Source organism: Glycine max, chromosome 18, assembly GCF_000004515.6.
Source record: "Glycine max cultivar Williams 82 chromosome 18, Glycine_max_v4.0, whole genome shotgun sequence".
NCBI lineage: Eukaryota > Viridiplantae > Streptophyta > Magnoliopsida > Fabales > Fabaceae > Glycine > Glycine max.
In genome coordinates, this window is record NC_038254.2 from 30,933,759 (window position 1) to 30,957,075 (window position 23,317).

The 23,317-nt window shown below is 42.8% G+C and overlaps 1 non-coding gene across 1 annotated transcript; it reads left to right on the forward strand.

Moving 5' to 3' along the window:
- The first annotated feature begins 20,358 nt into the window (after positions 1–20,358).
- On the forward strand, positions 20,359–20,465 carry LOC113000266 (small nucleolar RNA R71). Its single transcript, XR_003265557.1, has one exon. It is a non-coding gene; the product is annotated as a small nucleolar RNA R71 (small nucleolar RNA).
- The last annotated feature ends 2,852 nt before the right edge of the window (positions 20,466–23,317 follow it).

Consider the following 23,317-nt stretch of genomic DNA (forward strand, 5'->3'; position numbering starts at 1 on the left):
AGGGACGGCAAGAGGTCTTCGTATGTCATTGGGAGTGGGGTGAATTCTTGAAATGGCCTTGGAGGGAAGTTCCTTGTTGCGTTGGAATTACCGGCCGGGCGAGTCGTGTTCGGAATTGGAACTTGGGGAGCTTCCCTCTGGGTGGGTGCCTTAGGCTGCACGGGTGCTGAACTAGAGGCGTTCCCAGTATGAGCCGAGAAGCTCGGGTGATGTTGCGCGTACTGATGGGTACCATGAGGTGTCTGCGGGGGTTTGACCCACGCGGGTGTTGAAGAGACGGCATGGGCATCTCCTTCCTTCCTTTTTGCCCCCGTTGCCCCGATTCTTTTGGCATTCGCACACGTGGAGGAAACGTAATCGAACTTTCCTCTTTTCAACCCTACCTCGATTCTTTCCCCGGCGAACACTAGATCCGTGAAGCTGGACGGCATGCAACCTACTAGCTTCTCATAGTAGAACACTAGCAGAGTGTCTACCATCATGGTGATCATCTCTCTCTCAACCATGGGAGGAGCTACTTGTGCCGCCAGGTCTCTCCACCGCTGTGCGTATTCTTTAAAGGTTTCGCCCTCTTTCTTAAACATATTCTGCAGCTGAGTGCGATCGGGAGCCATATCGGAATTATACTGATATTGCCTTAGGAAGGCAGTAATCAGATCCTTCCAAGTACGGATACGGGAAGCTTCCAAATTAGTGTACCAAACTACCGCGGCTCCGGCCAAGCTATCTTGAAAGAAGTGTATTAATAGCTTCTCATCCTTAGAGTGTGTGTCCATCTTGCGACAGTACATCTTGAGATGGTTTTTGGGACAAGTCGTCCCTTTATACTTGTCGAAGTCCGGCACTTTGAACTTCGGGGGGATAACAACATCGGGTACTAAGCAAAGATCCGTCATGTCCGTGAACGGATAGTCCCCAAATCCTTCCACGGCTCTCAATCTTTCCTCGAGGAGATCGAGCTTCCTCCTTTCTTTAGTTGCCGGGGGCGGTCCTTCCGTGGACAAAACTATTTGTTGTGTCGCGATGTTGGGTTGAGGTAGCGTGCTGGGTGCTGGCCCTTCGGGGATCGGGGGATAGAACTCGACATCCCTTCGAGCATAGTCTTGAGGGTCTTTGTGGACCTCGTCGGGCTGTTGAGGAGGCTCTCTTTCAAGGACGGGAGAAGCAATATTGCCCGCATCGTCTTGCAAGACGGGTGGTGAGTAGTTGGGCGGCAATCCATAAGGGTAAGCCGCTCGGTTGTATCCCAGGTGAGGGTTGCCATTCTGCCCCAGTGTGTCCCTTCCCCATCCTACTATGTTTGAGGGAGGATGGTGCGTAGTTGCCAAGAGAGTTGGGTCTGCTTCTGCAGCCGAACTGACAGCGGCAGCGGTGGCCACATTTTTCTCTATGAGCTGCCCCATTCCTAACATGGCCTCCATCATGGAGGCCATCTGTTCTTTCAGAGCCGACATGTCGGCTTTCATCTGTTCCTGTGTCTCCTCTTGATCACCCATCGTTCTAGATTTGGATCTGGTGTGATAGGGATGCCTTGTGGCGCGTTTAGTTATGGTGTTTTTCCCTAAAAAACCAAACGTGAGGAGTGGGTAAAGAAAGAAAAAAAAATGCATGCTAGAGATGAAATGCAGGAGTGATTTGATTTGCACAAGCTTTTTTGGAGTAGAAACATGGGACCTACTCATTTTATTTCAAAAAGAAAGTCGTATCTAGTCAAGGTCTGAGAGACCATACAAGTTTCCTAACGATTTCTAATTATGTGGGCCATTAAGTCTATCATATGTTGACAATAGCCGAGAAGCCCATGAATTTCTTCGGGGGCGGAGTAGGTGTCTGCCATCGCCTTGGCCTTGGCTAACAATCGGGGAAGTTCTTGACTCCCGTTCAAGGTAAGAGCAAACTGATCCATCCACATGGTTGCCTCTTGGTGTAAAGAGTCAATCACCATTCCTCTAGCCTCTTTTTCCGCGTATACTTGGGCATACTCGTCCGCGATCCTATGCTCGTGGGCCGTGGCTAGACCTAACTCTTCTTGGTACTTGGCAATGATAGCTAGCATGTTGGTCTCCGTCTCGCATAAACGCTGAGACAAGCTTCTTTTGGACCTTGAACAGGCAACTAACTCCTCCTTCAAAACCATGCTATGTGCTCGCGATTGGTCCCTCTCTTCCTTTCGCAGCTTGAGTTCATTGTTGCTACCCCACAGAGCTCCGCGAAATTTGTTACGGCCATACTCTTCCTTGCGAGCCCTCTTGGTCTCTTGTTCAAGGGCTCTTGCGGTAGTTGCATTCTCTTCCCGTAATCCGGCACACTCCTTCCGGATGTGTGTAGCGGCCAACTTGAACTTCTTTTTGGCAAGTTTCGCCTTTCCTAACTCGCTTTTGAGAGCTTGGACTTCTTTGTCCTCTTCCGGTGCTTCAAAACTCTCTTCGCTGACGACTTTTAACTTGGCGAGCCAATCTAAACCTCGTATATGAACTTTCAGCCATTCATGGTACCCAATGATGCCATTACGAATGCCCCTAAGTTCTTGATCTTTCCTTAACGGGGTTTCCCATGCCTTATGGATTGCTTGTATAGCCTTGAAATTTTGCGCGCCGAAATCCCTCACAAGGAAAGGAGACATGCTTTCTTCCGTCGGTGCTCCCCTCATGGGGTACCCTAGTTGTCTTATAGCGAGCGCGGGATTGTAGTTAATACAACCCCTCGTTCCTATCAGCGGAATGTTTGGGTACCCTCCACATGAGAAAAGGACTCCCTCCTTTCCTTTCTTCCATCGGGGGAACCAATTGATTGTTCTACCTCCTATCCCAGCCAAAAGCTGGTCCCAATCTATTCTCCTCTTTTCAGTACACGAGCGATGGCTCTGGAGCAGACATGGATGCCTTGTGTCTTGCTGGAACAGGTGTGAAACCAACCAAACACAGAGGGCGGGCAAGCAACAGATGATCCGTGCGCTACTCTTGTCGCACCTTCGGTTAAATGTGTCAAATAAATCGGCCAAGACAGCTACCACCGGACTTTCCTTGCTATGGTTGTATGCAAGGAAAGCGTCGATTGCTGCTAGGTCCACCAAACCATCTACGTTTGGAAAGAGGACGACCCCAAAAATTAGCAAAGCTAACACATTCATAAACGGGACCCAATCTCCTTGATTGGCCATACCCCTCGCCTTGTCTTCTAGGTACTTCCGTGGTAGGCCCGCTATGCCGTTTCGAGACTCTTTTATGCGGTCCAACCCTCTGGCTGAATCCTTGACCACAGTTGCAATTCTACTCAAAGAGGGGAGACACCCGGAGGAAAGGTATGGTTTTCTTCCCCCGAGAGGACATCCTAGAATTTCCTCAAATTCTTCAATGGTTGGTACCAATTGGAAGTCTCCGAACGTGAAGCATCTCAAAGGCTGGTCGTAGTATTGGGTGAGTGATGCAATGGCTTCTATGGATACCTCTGCTATGGTCAACTCTAAGATCTTTCCGTAAGTCTTGCGGAAGGCTTGCATTTGGAGAGGTTCCATCAACCGCCCTAATTCCTTGATGCTGGTGGTATCTAGGCTTTTAACCTTGACTTGGTAAAACCTCTTGCCGGTTTGATTTGTTCCCATGCTTGCTAAGGTGAGACAAAAAGCTGGTGCAAATCAAAACTCCGATATCTCATGGGTGGAATGGATGAATGCATGAAGGAATGCATATGACACAGATGCAATCTAGGAATGCGGGGTCCCAAGGTATTGTCCCCTTCTTAGATACAACGTCTAGGGGTAGCAAAGGGCCCCAACGTATGTTTTTAAGAAGGCGACACGGACCCTCCGTTGGTTTGTTTGCAGAGGGGATCAAGACTGAACCCGTATGCGATGCATATGCAAAAGACGCAATACGGGAATGTACATAGTACGACAATATAAACAAATATAAGCAAAAGGGTACATGACACTTATGCATGGCAATGTGAAAAAATGGCACGCAGCGTGTTTGCTCCGTGCCCCTATTTAAGGGACCTATAAGGGAGAGAGCTAACTAGGCATTTAGTGATAACCCCCAAGATAGTCATATCTTTCTTGATGGTTTCTAGAGGTATCATCCTCTTCGAAGAACATATTGCAGCAGTAGGGACTACTAGCAACAATAAGTTTTCAAAGAGAAAAGCTCTAGATGAGGGTTCACTGTAATCAAGCAAGTCGGAGACCTAGCATGATCACAGATTCACCTCCACTCCTTATGTTCCTATGAACCCGGGTATAGGGCCCTTTTTCACTCACAGTGTGTGCAAATAGTGTTGGTGTTTGTGTGCATCAAATGAATAAATATTTACCTCATGCATACATTTTAAAACGCACTAAAAGCAATAAAGAGTTTATATACACAAGAACATAATGAAGGGAAACCAACAAAGGGGTAAGTCACGGTAAAACATTGCACAAGATTAAATGGCCTAACTCTCTAAAAACAGTCCCCAGTGGAGTCGCCAACTGTCGCAACCTACCCTTCGGCGGGAGGGCGACGCGTGACTCACGGGATGCGTGTTCCACGAATGGAATACGCGCGGAGTCGCCACCAACGTTTGTTTGAGGAAAACGTCAGAAAAACCGGAAAAGACGCGATCTACGAACTTTTAAGTGAAAGGTTCGGGAGTTGTATTTACGCCCGGGGAAGGTATTAGCACCCCACACGTCTGTCCCAAGGGACGGCAGCCTTTAATCGAATGTGCAAACATGACTTTGATTTTTTATGTTCCCTTTTTATGTCTTTATATCCTTTATACCCTTTTTATATTTTTTTCTCTTTTTGTGGTCGACAAGGGAGTTTCCCTTTGCTCCTACGTATTCCTCAATTGCGATGAGGAAATCAGACCTACGTAGTTCTTTCTTATCAAGTGATTCTTTTTACTTAAAAGGTGATCATTTTAAGGCGTTGGACCTTGAAAACAATCCATTTACTTAGTAAGAAATTGAAATGACAAACTTCAAAAACCTATTTTTATGGACGAGCTTGACTAGGCGAGTTGATTTTAGCCTTAGTTTCACTTTAGTTATTAGTCAATTCGATTAAGAATGAGAAATCCCAAAGAGAAAACGTCCGATTGATTTTTCGCTTTATTTTACTAAAAGACGTTATTTTTTTTTATTATATTATTATTTTACCTCTTTTTGATTTCCAACGTGGTTACGGCACGACCGAATGGTCGGAATTCATTTTAACTGAAGTTAATGGATAATACAATTCAAATGATTGGTGGAAATTTATTTTATTTTTAGGTTAAGCGAGAAATGACTTAAATAAAATGGCTTAAGCACGTCAAAAGAGGGTATAAAAAGTAAACAAAACGAGAATAAAAATACACGAAACACAATGTGGACCACCACGGGTACATAGAATGAATCGAAAAGCTTGGTTCGAGGTACTTACCCGTTGAAGATCGAAGAACGATGAAGAACGAATGAAGAACGTCGAAGAACGGTCGAAACCTTCGCGAAATTCCTTACGGAAACGTTTCGGAAGTGCCTCGGCTTAGATTTTCTTCACGGAAACAATTTTTCCAAGCAAATTCGAAAGAGAGAGAAGTGCCTAAGGGGCTGAACCCTTTTCCACTTCACTTCCTCCCCTATTTATAGCAAAATAGGGGAGATGCTTGCCACCCAACTCGCCCAGGCGAGCAGGGTTGCTTCCTCCAGAAGCAACAACCTTCTGGAGGAATCTTCTGGAGGGCCCAAGTGGGCCTGGTTGCTATTTGCACCCCCATTTTTACTAAGTACACCCCCTGCCTTTTTTTTGGTGATTCTTTTTTTCGCAAAGTTACGGAAACTTATGAATTTCGTAACGATACTTGTTTTCTTTCCGTAATGTTACGGAACCTTGTGGATTACATAATCATCCCCTTTTTGGCTTACAGAATGTTACGGAACCTCACTAATTGTGCAACGATGCTTCCATTTGATTTCCGGTGTGTCACGAAACCTTACGGATTGTGCATCAATATTTTCTTTTGTTTTCCGGCACGTCCCGGAATTTCACAAATTGCCTAATGATGGGTGCCAAGCACATTACAAGGACCAAACAAAAGTCGCATGTCATCAAGCAAAGGTCCCCGGACGAAATTAGGGTATGACAAAAGTAATTTGGAGAAAAAAGATTTTTCTATTAGGGAAGAAGAGTATGCTAATGAAATTTTCCCATAACCACAAATGAGATTTGGGATGTTAGCGTCTCATTTCTAAACGACCATTAAGAGGAACCACCGAGCCCAACTGAAAATAGAAGAAAATCACTCAGAGTGTATAAACCTCACACAGGCAAGTGTTTCATCCTAATTCCAAACCATAGATATGTCATGACTTGATTTTCAAATCATTTCTTGTCAAATCAAAGATTACACGCGTGATCATGGATCAATAGGACTTTTTCAGGAATGGTGTCTTTGGTGGGGAAATTTGGATCTGAGTGTTTTGGCCTTTTCCTTTTCTGTTTTTGTTTAGTGTGGGGTGAGAAAGTCACCAACGCACATGATTTTGGTTGGCAATCAAAGGAAGAGGACCACTTCAAGTCGTGGTTTCCTTTTTTTTCTTGTTTGCTTGTGACAATTTTGTATTGTTCAGAAACTGTCTGGTCCGAAGACCCTTCCGTATAATTCTTTCCTTTTCTTCCGATCTTTGATCGGGGATTTTCTTTTTCTTTTCTTTGTTTTCTTCCAATCTCTGACCGGGAATCTTTTCTTTTTTTGGTTTTCTTGTGTTTTCTTCTGAGGGCGGGGACCGAAATTCTCATCTCGGGTCAAGGTTCATGGTGAGTTGGGATCTTGGCTCAAAGCTTGTAGAACGACTGGACATGATATATGTCAGGGTGTTGGTTTGGTCAACAGTCTAGGGGTAAAGGGATGTCCCACATTATTTCCATGACACACCCGCAACAATGATGATTTAGAAATTTTATGCAAAACAGGTCACGCATGTACCTATGTGGACACTCAAGCATCCAGCTTTTGTGGTCACGCGACACTAGGGCTCAGGATTCATGATTTTTCCTATTTAAGTCAACCCAGTGTTTCCAAAATATGCTCCTTTATCAATTCATACATTTATCCCAATCTATCTTGGGCGTTCGGAAAAATTTTCACAGCGTTCATTCTTCAGGTGTGTACACATACTTTTTTTTCTTCGACAAAGCCTTTGCGTCACGATCAATAAATCTTTTTTTCCAATGAAAGGCCAGAAGTTATTTCTTTTCCAAAACATGTTGGCTTTTAGTTAACCAAAATATTTTTATTTATTTTTATTTTTATTATTATTTTTTCTTTTTGACAAAGTTGATATCTGCGATCGCATATATTTTTTTCCTTTTCTAAAAAGTCGTGCGAACGAGGGTATGCACGGCCTACCTACGTCAAATCACAAAGTAACTGAAAAAAATGCAATGATAAGTTGCAATGAAAAACAATGACAAAACAATTGAGAGTCATAATGCCATATCACAGTGGAAACAGAAACAATAACTGAAAGCAGTAATGTTAGATCACAATGGAAACAAAAACAATAAGTGAAAGCAGTAATGTAGATCATAATGGAATTAAAAGTACGGTGACCTTGGTCATGTGGCTCCGCTCCCTCCCAAGAAACCGAGCAGGTCGGTCATATCCTCGTCCATATGGGATTCATCCGCATCACCAGGGGATTCTGAAGGCTCCTCCCCTATCTGGGCATCGGGCCAGTCTCCGAGCCATGCGACCTCAGACCTAAACTGCTCTAGGGTAGGGCATACAAAAGGGGTGGAACCCTGCCCCTACTGGCTAAGGCTAAATCGGTAGAGACACTCATGTAATTGCACCTGTCCATGATGGTTGGCCGCCTACTGGCGAACCATATGTTATAGATACTGCTCCATGCTCGGTGGTCCAGCCAAATCGGCATGCCGAGGTGGTGGCAGTGCGCCCACAGCCTGATGTGTGTCACCCTGCGCTTGTCTAGGCGTGCAGTACTTCTCAATGAAGGCGCGGGTGATCGGCAACCGGATTACCTTGCTGGGGGTGACATGCACTCCGTAGAACTGGCAGAGGCCCATGATCAAAGCTGGAAACCCCAGGGCCCTATTAGACTTCTCCGGGACCAAAGGGTGCCTAGTAGGCGCCATTCCTGCAAACAAATAATTGGCATCAACAATTACCTAGGCCACGTGAATGCTCATTCGTGTCAAGATGGCATAAACCAACTGGCACTTAGGCAGAAGGTATATATACATGAATTCTATGACTTCCAAGCGTTGGCATAGAATTCTATGACTATCTCTGGGTCAAATTTAGCCATAGGGGTCACTAGTCATGCCCAACGCCTGCGAGCTATCTCTTCCTGGAAGTCAGGGTACTCGTCTTCCCTGAGCTGGACACGCCTTTCCCTGTGGAACGACCATCCCTTGATGGCCTCAAAGCGCTCCTGGTGTTCGGCACTCCGGAACCGGTGACTGTCAAACTCCACGGGGTGTTGGAGCCTTCCCCATAGGCATCCCTCCTGGACCTCGTTGTGGAGAGCTTCTTCGGAGCCATCTCCTGCATGAGAAAAAAATTCAGGAAGTCAGCTTACCCATAATTGCCATCTCATAAGCAAGACCAAACAACAGGGGGGTACCACTCCTTCCGAAACGCAAACATCAATGTGAATTTAGGAAAACTCCCATACATTCAAAGCATTTGCTACCTAAAATCACACACACACATTTTCAAAGTATTTTGGCTACCTTTAGATCACATACATGCATTCCACAGTATTTCGGCTACCTTAAGATTACATACATGCATTTCACAGTATTTTGGCTACCCGAAAGATTGCATATCTTGTAAGGCACTTAAATTAAATTAACAAAGTATCTTTGTCGCCCATGTTAATTCAATCAAAAAGTATTTTGGCTACCTACCACACAATATATACACCTATGAGGCCTTCTTGCTACCTAACAAGCAATACATATATACATTTAATCAAAAGAAATATTTTTGCTACCCACACGATTGACCAAGGCATTTCGTTATCTACATTAATCAAATCAACGAGGCAATTTGTCCATTTATATACATTCAAGTATTTCCAATGAAAGTATTTTTGCTACCTACACCATTAACAAATGCCTTTTGATAACTAATTAAATTAAGAAATTAACAATGGCATTTTGATAACTAACTTAACTAACAAAAGCATTTCGCTACCTAAATTAATTGGGGTATTTCGCTACCTAAGGTATTTAAGAAATTTTTTTACCTATCCTACGCCTGCAAGTGCTTGACGAGCAACGTTTTTTTCAAAACTGGGGCGCAAAGCCAGCGTCATGGTGCTGCCCAAGGCTGACCATTTTGGCCCAAAGGTAAGCTCCAACTAGCGCCCACTTTTGTGTTCTCTTGTACCCTAAAACAAGATTTGGTCCCTAGGCCTAAGGTATATCCAAGGCAATCGATCTAACTCTCATGGAGCTGCCTACATGCTCAAAAATGGCAAACATACTCACACCCACTTGTTCCATGGGTCACTCCTCTCAAAATCATGTGCCAATGCCATTGGGGCATTTCACTGAACACTTGGTGGGCATATGTTCAGGCGTAAATAGCTAGGGAACAGGGGCAATGTGGCATGCCCAATCCTTTCAGAATACAACTGAGGCCTAAGGCCATTGCCTAGAGCCTTTCAACTCAACAAAAACGAGCAGCAATTCAAGGATAACTTTGCTCACATTTTTTTTTTCTTTTTGACCATAACATGTAACTCAAAGCACCAAAAGCATCAATGGAAAGCTAGAGAGACCAAGAATGAGGTACTTACTTGTTGGGGACAATCAACAATGTAAAACGGGGTTGGAGACACAAAAGAATGGTGACCTAGGAGTGAAGGATGGCCAATCTCGTGGGTGATGGCGTTCTTGAGTGAAAGGGAGATGTTTTGGGTGAGGAAACTCACCCCCCCTCTTTTTTTAACTAATTCGTGCAGGGGATGCTCGCCCAGGCGAGCTAACCCTGTGCTTTTTTTTTAGAAGAAATCACGTGTTCTCTATGGGTCAGTGCTCGTTTGCTCAGAATACATAGGATAAGTTTGGCATATTCGATCATTACTTTAGAGAAATAAAAGACAGAAGCTTTAAAGGATACTAGGTTGTCACCCAGTAGGGCCTCCTTAACGTGTGGAGCCGGTCGTGGGATGATGATCTGCTGATCACAGGCCTAGTGCCTGCTCGTACCCGTCCCTGAGAATTGGTTAAGTGGGAAATGACATTATGCTGTGAAACATGGCTACGCTACCACTTACCTCGGTTCATCCCTGTCTTGGATTTGGCGCCGTATTGACCATCGCTTGAAATGATCTTGTCCCTGTCTTTCGATTCATAAAATAAAAATGCATGTGCATGTGTATGTATGAGCAGTTTCAAAAGCAATAATTCTTTAGCAAAAGCCTGTTGGGTTCAGTTTTAATTAAGCGCTTGGGGTATCCCCATGGATCGAGCAAAAAGGCTCGGATCATTAAAAGAATACGCATCTTTTAAGGCACAAAGCGAGGATCAGAACAACGAATCATCAATGCTGCGTTCTTTAAATGATTGCGACGAAAATTTATAGAGGACAAGAATCCCTGGGGGAAACCACAGAAAATAAAACATGCAGTGACTTTCTTAATTGCCCCAAGTCTTAAGCGTAGTATCGCTTGACCATGTTGGAGTTTACAGGGGAAGGTAGTTCCTCATCATCCATGCTGGTGAACACAAGGGCCCCTCCAGAGAAAGCCTTTTTTACGACGAAAGGCCCTTCGTAGTTCGGGGCCCACTTTCCCATATTGTCTCTTAAGGCATGGGAGACTTTCTTCAGTACCAGGTCCCGATCGCTGAACCTGCGCGAGCGTACCTTTTTGTCGAAAGCATTCTTCACCTGTCTCAGGTACAAACGCCCATGGCTCATAGCGGCCAGATGCTTGCCTTCTATGAGATTGAGTAGATCGAAACGTGCTTGGGCCCACTCCAACTCCTTTAATCCGGACTCCACCAAGATTCTTAGTGACGGGATTTCCACCTCAAACGGTAGCATAGACTCTATTTCATACACCAACGAAAATGGCATTGCCCCGGTTGAAGTACGCACCGAGGTTTGGTAACCATGTAGTGCAAAAGGGAGCATCTCGTGCCAGTCCTTGTATGACACGGTCATCTTCTGAATAATCTTCTTGATATTCTTGTTGGCTACCTCCACCGCTTCATTCATCTTGGGTTTGTAGGGTGTGGAATTATGGTGTTGGATCTTAATTTCCTCACACATTTCCCCCATCATTTTATTATTCAAGTTGGCGCCGTTGTCTGTGATAATCTTCCTCGGTAAACCATACCGGCAGATTATCTCCCTCTTGATGAACATGACCACCACACTCCTCGTGACGCTAGCATGTGAGGCAGCTTCGACCCACTTGGTGAAGTAATTGATTGCCACCAAGATGAAACGATGTCCGTTCGTAGCTTTGGGCTTTATGGCCCCGATTACATCTATTCCCCACATGGAAAAGGGGCACGGCGCAACCAATACATTCAATGGCAGGGGCAGAGCATTAACATTGTCCGTAAACGTCTGGCATTTGTGACACTTCCTTACATGGAGGCAACAATCGCTCTTCATGGTGAGCCAATAATAGCCCGCCCTCAAGATCTTCCTAGCCATGGCATGCCCATTAATATGCGTACCGAAAGAGCCCTCATGGACCTCCCCCAGCATGCGCTCAGCTTCCTTAGCATTCATGTATCGGAGCAAAACCATGTCATGGTTTCTCTTGTATAGTACGCTTCCGCTTAAGAAGAAACCGGCCGCCAATCTCCTTAACGTCCTCTTGTCGTTGTTGGAAGCCTCCGGTGGGTACTCTTTGCTTTCAACGTATCGCTTGATGTCGAAATACCAAGGCTTACCGTTCCGCTCCTCTTCCACCAAACAGCAATGTGCAGGCCTGCCGTGACACCTAATCTCAATGTAGAAGCAAGCTTCATGATGAATCAAGATTGATTCATGGAGTTTTGATGATAACAAAGATGATGACAAACAGCTCAAAAGTCAAGAAAACTTCATGTTAACAAAGATGATGACTTCAAGAATCAAAGAATGAGTTCAAGATTGAATCAAGAACACTTCAAGGTTCAAAAGGAAATTTGATTACATGAATCAAGAATCAAGTTCCAAGAATCAAGATCAAGATTCAAGAATCAAGAGAAGACTCAATCAAGATAAGTATTAAAAAGTTTTTTTCAAAAACTAAGTAGCAAATGAATTTTTCTTAAAACCTTTTACCAAAGAGTTTTTACTCTCTGGTAATCGATTACCAGATTATTGTAATCGATTACCAGTAGCAAAATAGTTTTCAAAAAGCTTTCAACTGAATTTACAACGTTCCAATTAATTTCAAAAATGTTGTAATCGATTACAATGATTTGGTAATCGATTACCAGTGTGTTTGAACGTTGAAATTCAAATTCAAATGTGAAGAGTCACATCCTTACACAAAAAAGCTTTGTGTAATCGATTACACTGATTTGGTAATCGATTACCAATGATAGTTTCTGAACAAAATCAAAAGATGTAACTCTTCCAATAGTTTTCAAGTTTATCTAAAAGTTGTAACTTTTCCAAAGGTTTTCAAGTTTTTCTAAAGGTTATAACTCTTCTAATGGTTCTCTTGACCAGACATGAAGAGTCTATAAAAGTGTCACTTTGATTTGCATTTAATGAGAATATTCATTCAACAATTCTTTTGACAACAACTTTTCCACTTTGATTTCTGAATCTCTTTGAACTTCTTCTTCTTCTTCCTTTTGCCAAAAGCTTTCCAAAGTTTTCTAGTTTTCCAAACCTTGAAAACTGTGCTATTCATATTTTTCATTTTCTTCTCCCTTTGCCAAAAAGAATTCGCCAAGGACTAATCGCCTAAATTCTTTTTGTGTCTCTCTTCTCCCTTTTCCAAAAGAACAAAGGACTAACCGCCTGAATTCTTTTGTGTCTCCCTGCTCCCTTGTCAAAGAATTCAAAATGACACAGTCTGAGAATTCTTTTGATTCTTCCCTTTCCTATATACAAAAGATTTCAAAGGACTAACCGCCTGAGAATTCTTTTGTATCCCCATTCACAATGTTTCAAAGGTTTAACCACCTGAGAACTTTGCCTTAACTATTGGAGGGTACATCCTTTGTGGTACAAGTAGAGGGTACATCTACTTGGGTTGTTGACTGAGAACAAGAGAGGGTACATTTTTTATGGATCAGTTCTAGTGGAGGGTACATCCACTAGGTTGTTCAAAGAGAACAAGGGAGGGTACATCCCTAGTGGATCTTTGCTTGTAAAGGAATTTTACAAGGTTGAAAAGAAATCTCAAGGACCCCAGGTCGCTTGGGGACTAGATGTAGGCACGGGTTGTTGCCGAACCAATATAAAAAATCTTGTGTGTTTGTCTCCTTCTTGCCTACTCTTTTAATTTTCGAAGTGCACTTTAATTCATTCTTTTACTTTTGGTTAAGTTTCTTTTCTATTCTTTATTTTCTTAACAACATAGTAAAAGCCTTAGAAGAGTAAATTTTTAATTAGTAAAGGCTTAAGAATAATTAATTCAACCCCCCTTCTTAATTATTCTGAGGCCACTTAATCCAACACTCAATGTATGGCAGGTCTCCATGCGGCGCCAGCTGGAACATGGACGCTAAAGTGGCAAGTACATCAGCCATTTGATTTTCCTCTCGGGGAACGTGATGGAAGGAGATCTCATCAAAGAACTCAGCCAACTCCTTGATATAAGTCTGGTAGGGTATTATTTTGTGATCCCTAGTTTCCCATTCTCCTCTCAGCTGGTGAATCACCAGCGCTGAGTCTCCGTATACCTTGAGTAGCTTGACGTTGAAGTCAATTGCTGCCTGGACACCCAGGGCACATGCTTCGTATTCAGCCATGTTATTGGTGCAGTCGGAACCAAGCCTGGCCATGAAAGGTATGCATTGATTGTCCGGAGAGACCAATGCTGCCCCAACGCCATGGCCCAGAACCACATGATCCACTTGTCCCTATCCTTGTCTAGCTTCTCTTCAAATGAGGCCATGATGTCCTCATTTGGGAACTCGAAATGCATGGGTTGATAATCATTGAGAGGCTGCTGATCGAGGCCGTACCCGAATCAAATAAACATGAAAATGCAGTAACTAGGAAGTGATCCTAGGTCGTTTCCCAACGAGCAGTGACACACCAAATGTTCATAATATAATTGCAGTAACAGTAACGATTAGGGGGGGGGGGGTTTGTTTGTTTTGTGATTAAAGAGAAGAACAAGTAAACTGGAATACGAAACTACTAATATTAAAAACGGGTTGTTTCCTTTGATTCAGAAGCCATTCTCTTATCCTGGGTTATGGAGAATTCATCCTTAACAGTCAACCACTTAATCCAACCTTATTTCAATTTACTAAGCGAAAATAAACTTAGGGTTGTCAATACGTGATTAGGCACCACATACACCAGTTAGCCCTTCGTCCATTAAGCATGTACGCAAGTTAGGCTCAGAGGCAATTAATCGAACACGAAGCGTGCACTGATTAATATTCACGAATTTGGGATAACTGGTGAAGGGAAAACTGCCAGGAAACCACATTACAAGCAACACCTCAAAGAGAGTTGGGCTTCGTCCTCAAAAGGAAACAACACCAGAAAATCTAGCCTTCCATGGATTCAAACAGAAAACGCAAATGAAACATGAAGCAGAAATGTAAATAAACAGAAACGTAAATGAAAGTAGAAGAAGAAGCAAGAATGAACTCGTAATTAGAAGCAGAAAACGGAAATTTGCAATAAGAACGAAAACCGTAACAAGGGAACAGAGAAACGTGAAAACCTAAAACCAAAGCTCTGAATAATGAAAATAGCATAACAGAATGTCCTGCACGAATCCCAAGGCAGCTATTTAAAAAGAGTCACTCAAAGTCACTGGGCCCTATTACAATACTCTGGCCCAAAACGAAATAAACACTGAACAACATAAAATTGCGAAATTTCCTAATTAGAAATTAACTAAGTTAAGCGCTGCTTTATTTGGCCTCTGCAAGTCCACAACCAAAATCCGGATTAAGCCCAATGTTTCATTAATTCCTGAAATTAGATTAAAAACATCAAATTAGCTAAATGAGCCCAAATAATAAAACTGCCTAATTAATTGACAATTAAGACCAATCAGTAATTAAAATGGTGCAAAAAGGGTTTAGAAAATAGAAGAAAATGATGGCACATCAGCTGCTGAGCGAAATAGTTTGCCAAAGCGCTCCCCTTTATTGCCTTTTGGGTGACGTAGACTATGTCGAACTCGGATAGCAAAACCTGCCACCGAGCGATCCACCCCGTGAGAGCGGGCTTCTCAAAGATGTACTTGACCGGGTCCATCTTGGATACGAGCCAGGTGGTATGGCTCAGCATGTACTGTCTTAGACGGTGGGACGCCCATACCAAAGTGCAACATGTCCTTTCCAGTAGGGAGTAGTTCATCTCACAGACCGTGAACTTCTAACTTAAGTAGTAGACGACTCGCTCTTTTTTTTCGGACTCATCATGCTGCCTTAGCATGCACCCCATTGACTCGTCCAAAACTGTGATGTACAGGATGAGAGGTCTCCCGGGTTCATGAGGCGCTGTTTGTTTTTTCCAAACATCTCTTGACAGTCCTCGTCCCAGTGGACAGACTGGTTCTTGCGTAAGAGTTTGAACAGCGGCTCACGGGTAGCTGTGAGCTGTGATATGAATCTGGCAATGTAGTTTAAACGCCCCAGGAAACCTTGGGGTCCACCTCTATTCCTTTCTGACTTATGATGAAACCCAGCAATTTTCTCGACTCGACCCCGAAGGTGCACTTAACGGGGTTCAACCTCAATTGATACTTTCTAAGCCTCTCGAACAACCTCCGTAAGTTGACGAGGTGTTCCTCCTCAGTTTTAGACTTGGCGATCATGTCGTCTATATAGACTTCGATCTCTCGGTGCATCATGTCGTGGAACAAAACCACCATAGCCCGTTGATAGGTTGCCCCGGCGTTCTTGAGCCCAAAGGACATCACCTTATAGTAGAACGTTCCCCACAGGGTGACGAACATGGACTTTTCCATATCCTCTGGCGCCATCTTTATTTGATTGTAGCCTGAGAAACCGTCCATGAAGGAAAACAAAGTGAAATCGGTTGTGTTATCTACGAGGACACTGATGTGTGGCAAAGGGAAATTGTCTTTGGGACTGGCTCGATTTAGGTCTCTATAATCCACACACATTCGTACCTTCCCATCCTTCTTAGGGACTGGCACAATGTTGGCCACTCACTCAGGGTATCGAGTAACCACCAAGAAACCAGCGTCGAACTGCTTTTTCATCTCCTCCTTGATCTTCAGTGACATTTCGGGTTTCATTCTCCTTAGCTTTTGTTTCACCGGAGAATAACCAGAGTTCAAGGGTAACCTGTGCTGCACAATGTCGTGGCTTAAACCAGGCATGTCTTGGTACGACCAGGCAAAAACGTCTTGATATTCCCTCAGTAGGGCCACTAATTCCTCACGGATGGGGGGGGGTCATACCAGTACCTACTTTTACTTCCTTATTTTCACTGCTGGCACCTAGTCTACAAGCTCTGTCTCTTCTTGATGCGGCCTCATCTCTCGATCCTCCTGAGCAATTATCCTCTCTAGCTCTTGGGGAAGTCCTACATCTTCATCTTCTTCATCCTCCGTCTGACTCGCTTCTTGCTCGAAATCAACGGTCGGGTCCCCGGTATTAGTACCTTCACGGGACTCGTCATCGAATCTGCATCGTTTAAGCATAACAAGGAAATAAACATGCAAATGAATGAGAATGGGTGGAGGCATAAGAATAGATGAAGAAAGATCTTTATATTATAACTTTCAAGAACAAAATACATAATGCCTTAACAAAAGGAAACCCTAAAGTCTAGGCCCAACCGTAGAGTTTAAAGCTAAAAAGGTTACATTATGCTTGTCGTGTAAACCTCCAGGCGTTCCTCTACCCGCCAATTCCCTAGTTGGAAGCCAGGAGGGCATGGATGTACCAAATTCGACCTCCTCAGGGAGTACTCATCGCATATCGTGGCGACTTGTCCTTCGCGTCTTAAACCCACACTCAAGAAGCTTCTTCTGATGTGGCACGGTGGAACCTCTTTGGCTTGCTGTCCTGACCGCGGGCCTTGGCCTTTGTTTCTCCTTTTCGAGATGTTTTTCCTTACGTTAGCCTACGTAGGTTTATAGCCTAACCCGAATTTCCCGTGATTTCCTCTGACACTTACTAGGCCGGCCCTGCCGCCGTTGTCCTTGCCTAAACCCATTCCGGGCTCATAGCCATGCCCCAACATCACCCGGGCCACCATCATTGGCACGCCAGACAAGCGGGGCTACCTTAGAAGGGAATCTATGGAAGCGATGCTTACCACCTCCAAGGATTGGAAAGTTGTTTCCAACAACTCCTCCGCAGCTTCCACATACGGCATAGAGGAAGAACAACTTACCAGGACATCTTACTCACCTGATACTATGACCAAATGTCCTTCCACTACAAACTTCAGCTTTTGGTGGAGTATGGAGGGGACGACTCCCACTGAGTGGATCCATGGACACCCCAACAGATAGGTGTAGGCCGGATTGATATCCATCACTTGGAATGTAACTCGGTAGGTGTCGCAACCTACCCTTCGGCTGGAAGATGCGCGGAGTCGCCACCAACGTTTATTCAAGGAAAACGTCAGAAAAACCGAAAAAAGTAGTGGGATTTACCTGCCAGGCGTTCAAGCATCTGGTCAATGAATGGCAGGGGAAAATGGTCCTTTTTGGTAACTGGTTCAGCCTCCTATAGTTGATGAAGAGTCTCCTACTGTTCTGCACCCGAGTAGGAATCAACACCTCCTTCTCATTTTTTATCACGGTGAGGCCGGTTTTCTTCGGGACTACCTAGACGGGACTCACCCATTGGCTGTCGGAGATAGGATAAATGATTCCAGCTTGCAAAAGCTTGGTTACCTCCTTCTTTACTACATCAAGAATCACCGGGTTGACTCTTCTCAGTGGCTGTCTTACTGGTTTAGCCCCATCCTCTAAATTTACCCGATGCATACATGTGGATGGGCTAATACCAGGAATGTCTGCCAGGGTCCAGCCTATAGCCTTCTTATGCTTCTTGAGAACTGATAACAGCTTCTCCTCTTGCTCATCAGCAAGGGAGGCAGATATAATTACTGGAAAACTTTTGCTATCATCCAAGTAAGCATATTTTAAATTTGATGGCAGAGGCTTCAATTCTGGAGTGGCCGGCTGGATAGTGGTAGAAAAAAAAGGTTTTTCAGCCTGTACCTCATAAAGAAAGTCAGAGGTATATGAACTTCCTGAAGCATGGTTAGTTCTATCTAACTCTAGAAAATCAAACTCAAGAGGTAAAACATCACCAGACATGTAATCAATATCAAATTCAGATTCACTCTCATCAACAAATTCAAACATATGATCAAATACAAATTTAGATTCAATGCATGAAGAGTGACAGACATGCAGATTAGAATGAAGATCAGTCATGTATTCATCAACAATATGGTCAATTATTTCAGCACGGAATACAAAAAGATCTTCAGATGGGTGTTTCATAGCATCGAGAATATTAAAATGAACAGTTATATCACCAAACTCCATAGATAGTGTGCCTGCATATACATCTATCTTAGTTCTAGCAGTTTTCATAAAAGGTCTTCCTAGAATGATGGGAACTGATCCTTGAGAAAATCCCTCCTCCATATTCAAAACATAAAAATCAACAGGGAAAATCAGTTAACCAACTCTAACTAAGACATCCTCTATGAAACCAGCAGGATAGGCAACACTTCTATTAGCTAAATGAATCACCACATCAGTTGAATGCAAAGGACGAAGAGATAGAGAATTAAAAATAGACAGAGGCATAACACTAATAGAAGCTCCTAAATCTAGCATGGCAGTGTCAAACTTATTGTTCCCTATAATATAAGGTATGCTGAATGTACTTGGATCTTTACATTTTTTAGGGATTTGGGGAACAGATTTACCAATCAATGCGGATACATTTCTGCCCATACTAATTCTTTCACTGCCTTTAAGCTTCCGCTAATTAGTGCACAACTCTTGCAAGAATTTAGCATATCTTGGAATTTGCTTTATTGCATCCAGCAGAGGTTTTTTTACCTCTACTCTTCTAAATGTTTCCAAGATCTCCTTCTCTGCCTCTTCCATTTTTTTTGTTGGAAATTGCTCTTAGAGGGAATGGAAGAGGAATATGTTACTGTTGTAAGTTAGAATTGCCAGTAGAAGATTCACCTGCGTAGAAATTGTTAGGCAACTTACTCTTTAAATTTTTCTCATCATCTTTTTCTGGAGTAGAGTGATGTTGGGCAGGTTCATTTACGGATGAGGAAGATGCTACTAGTTGAGGTCCTTGATACTGCTTTCTCGACCTCAATGTAATGACACTTATATTTTTGGGATTCTGGATAGAGTGAGAAGGCAGCTTTTCAGAGTTTTGTGATTGAGCTTGGTTCAGCAAGGTGGCCATCTGCCCCATCTGATTTGTTAAACTCTGAATTGAGGCTCTAGTCTCCTACTGAAACTGCATGCTCTGTTTTGTCATTTGCCTCACTAATTCTTCCAATGAAGGTTGAGGAGGGGCCTTAGTTGTGGATTGTTGTCTCTGTTGATGCTGCTATTGTTGTTGTTGTTGTTGCATTGGAGGAGGAACATATGGTCTACTTGGACCAGCAACATTTTGGAAGGAAGGAGAAGGCTGTTGTTGTTGTTGTTGAGGGCTAGACCATCTGAGATTAGGGTGATTCCTCCATCCGGGATTGTATCTGTTGCTAGAGAGGTCATAATTGTTCTACTGTGGTTGATTTTGCTACTGAGGTTGAGGAGGTCTATTGTAGATGTTTGCAGCATAAGCTTCAGGCTGTTCAATTGCTCCAGATTGTTGCACAGAAGGGCAAAGGTCTGTATGGTGGTCGGCAAATGTGCATAAACCACAGAGTCTTGCGATAGGTACAGATTTTTGATTCATGGCCAGTTGGGTTACCAGGTTAACCAAGGCGTCTAGTTTACCTTCAAGCTTCTTAGTTTCAGATGATGCAAATGAGTCTGTGGCTACCTCATGCACTCCTCCAATGACTATAGCATCATTTTTGGCGCTAAACTGATGGTAGTTGGAAGCCATCTTCTCAATTAAATTCCTGGCTTCAGCAGGGGTCATGTCTCCAAGGGCTCCACCACTGGCAGCATCTATCATACTTCTCTCCATGTTACTGAGTCCTTCATAAAAATATTGGAGAAGAAGTTGCTCAAAAATCTGGTGGTGAGGGCAACTGGCGCATAGTTTTTTAAATCTCTCCTAGTATTCATATAGGCTCTCTCCACTGAGTTGCCTAATGCCTGAAATATCCTTTCTGATGGTCGTGGTCCTAGAAGCAGGGAAATTTTTTTCTAAGAATACTCTCTTGAGATCATCCCAGCTCATGATGGACCTTGGAGCAAGGTAATATAGCCAGTCCTTTGCCACTCCCTCTAAAGAATGAGGAAAGGCCATCAGAAAGATGTGATCTTCTTGGACATCTGAAGGTTTCATGGTGGAGCAGACAATATGGAATTCTTTTAGATGTTTATGAGGGTCTTCACCTACAAGACCATGAAACTTGGGCAACAAGTGGATTAGTCCAGTTTTAAGAACATATGGGACATCCTCATCAGGGTATTGAATGCACAAGCTTTCATAAGTGAAATCAGGTGCAGCCATTTCCCTTAGAGTCCTCTCACGAGGTGGAGGTTGAGCCATATTTTCAGAATGTTCAAAATCAGAATGCTCAAAGTCAGGATGTTCAAAATTACCAACCACAGAATTATCAGACTCACCAATAACAGAATGCTAAGGATGCTCAAAAGGTACAAAATGTTCAGGGTAATCAAGATGCACACTATGCCTAACTAATCTATGAAATGTCCTATCTATTTCAGGATCAAAGGGTTGTAAGTCACCTGGATTGCCTCTAGTCATGCACTATATGCAGCAGTTCATGTGTTTCTCAGATAGGGCAAAAGAGGTGGGTTAAAACTACAGCTATACTCAAACAATATCCAAATGATCTGAAATTTTGTGAGCAACACCCTAAAATTATGAAAAGATAGCACAAACATTTTCAGACAAAAATTCAAAGTCTAACTATGGAAATTGCCTAAGGAAAGTTTAGAAAAATAAAACAATAAAACTTGAAAAAAAAAACTAGTAAATAGGCGATTGTGGCTAGTTAGAGACCTCAACCAAGCTTTTTTGGGTTGCCACAGTATGGGAAATTTTTTTCTACCCCAAATACATATATAATAATAGTCATTATGATACCCGGAGCAAAAGTTATGGCCGTTTGAAGTTTTGCTAAACACAAGTTCTCAAATTTTTTTGAATCTCTCAAATATAGCCACAACAAGTGTTCCTGGTATTTTTCACACAAAATATGAGTCAAAAGAACCTACCACACCAAAATTCGGCCAAAAATAACAACCCTAACTATCAAAACAAAAATCATCAATTAAATTGTAAACAGTTGTCGCTAATTCAGTCGCTATGTAATGCTGTGTGAACAGTAACACAGAATCAGTCTCTAATTCCATCACTAAGCACTATTCACAGCAAAACATAAAACTGAAACAGGGGAAGCGCTGAACAAGGGGTCTACTAAATTGCAAAACAGAACATCAAATAAAATAGAACAACACACTAACACAACACACTAACACAACACTAACACACTAAACAAAAGAATTAAACGTAAAACAACTAAACACAGAGCACGGAGCACTAGCTATTATGAACTTTTGGACCACTGCTCCCCAGCAACGGCGCCAAATTTGATCGAGGCCGTACCCGAATCAAATAAACATTAGAATGCAGTAACTAGGAAGTGATCCTAGGTCGTTTCCCAACATGCAATGACTGACCAAATGTTCATAATATGCTTTGTTATAACAGTAACAATTGGGGGGTGTTTGTTTGTGAATTTAAGAACAAGCAGATTGGAATACGAAATTAATAGTATAAAAAACGTGTTGTTTCCTCTGATTCAGAAGCCATTCTCTTATCCTAGGTTATGAGGATTTCACCCCTGGCAGTTAACCACTTAATCCAACCCTAATTTAATTTACTAAGCGAAAATCAATTTAGGGTTATCAATATGTGATTAAGCAACACATACACCAATTAACCCCTTGTTCATTAAGCACGAACATAATTTAAGCACAGAGGCAATTAATCGAACACAAAGCATGCACAGATTAACAGAATGCATGTAAGTTAATTGGTGAAGGGAAAACCGATAGGAGAGAAACATTAAAAACAGAAACTCAAAGGGAGTTATGCTTCATCCTCAGAGTGAAACAACACTTGAAATTTAGCCTTCCATAAGTTCAACAAAAGCAGAAAACATAAATGAAACTAGAAGTAGAAACGTAAATGAAGCTAAAGGCAGAAAACGTAAATGAAGCTAAAAGCATAAGAAGGAACAAAAACGAAATTGCAATTGAAGGCAGAAAATGGAAAAATGCATTCACGTGAATAGTGATACAAATCTAAAAACGTAAAACCCTAAAACTCCATGCACTCAGCTTAGGTATTCTCCACTGAATAATAGAATAACAGACCCCCTCATGAATCCTAAGGTTGTGCTATTTATAAGGGTCACTCAAAGTCACTGGGCCCTATTACATTATTTTGGCCTAAAACAAAATAAAAATAATTGAACTCAATAAAAATGAAATTAGAAGATCTCTAATAAAATTGTATGCTCTCTTCAAGTCCAATCTGGCTCAGCCCAATAGCTTATAATTATCCTGGAATTGAATTAAAAACACCAAATTAGTTAAGTGGGCCCAATTGATAAAAATGAATAATAAATTTAACAATTAGAGTAACTTAGTAATTAAATTGGTGTCAAAAAGGGTTAAGAAATAGAAGAAAATAATGGCACATCAGTATGCTTCATATTCAGCCATGTTATTGGTTCAGTCGAACCCCAGCCTGGTCGTGAAAGGTATACATTGATTGTTCGGAGAGACCAATGCTGCCCCAACGCCATGGCCTAGAACGTTTGACTCTCCATCAAACCACACGATCCAGTTGTCCCTGTCCTCATCTAGCTTTTCTTCAAATGAGGCCCTGATGTCCTCATCCGGGAACTTAGGATGCATGGGTTGATAATCATTGAGAGGCTGTTGAGCCAAATAGTCTACCAAGGCGCTTCCCTTTATTGCCTTTTGGGT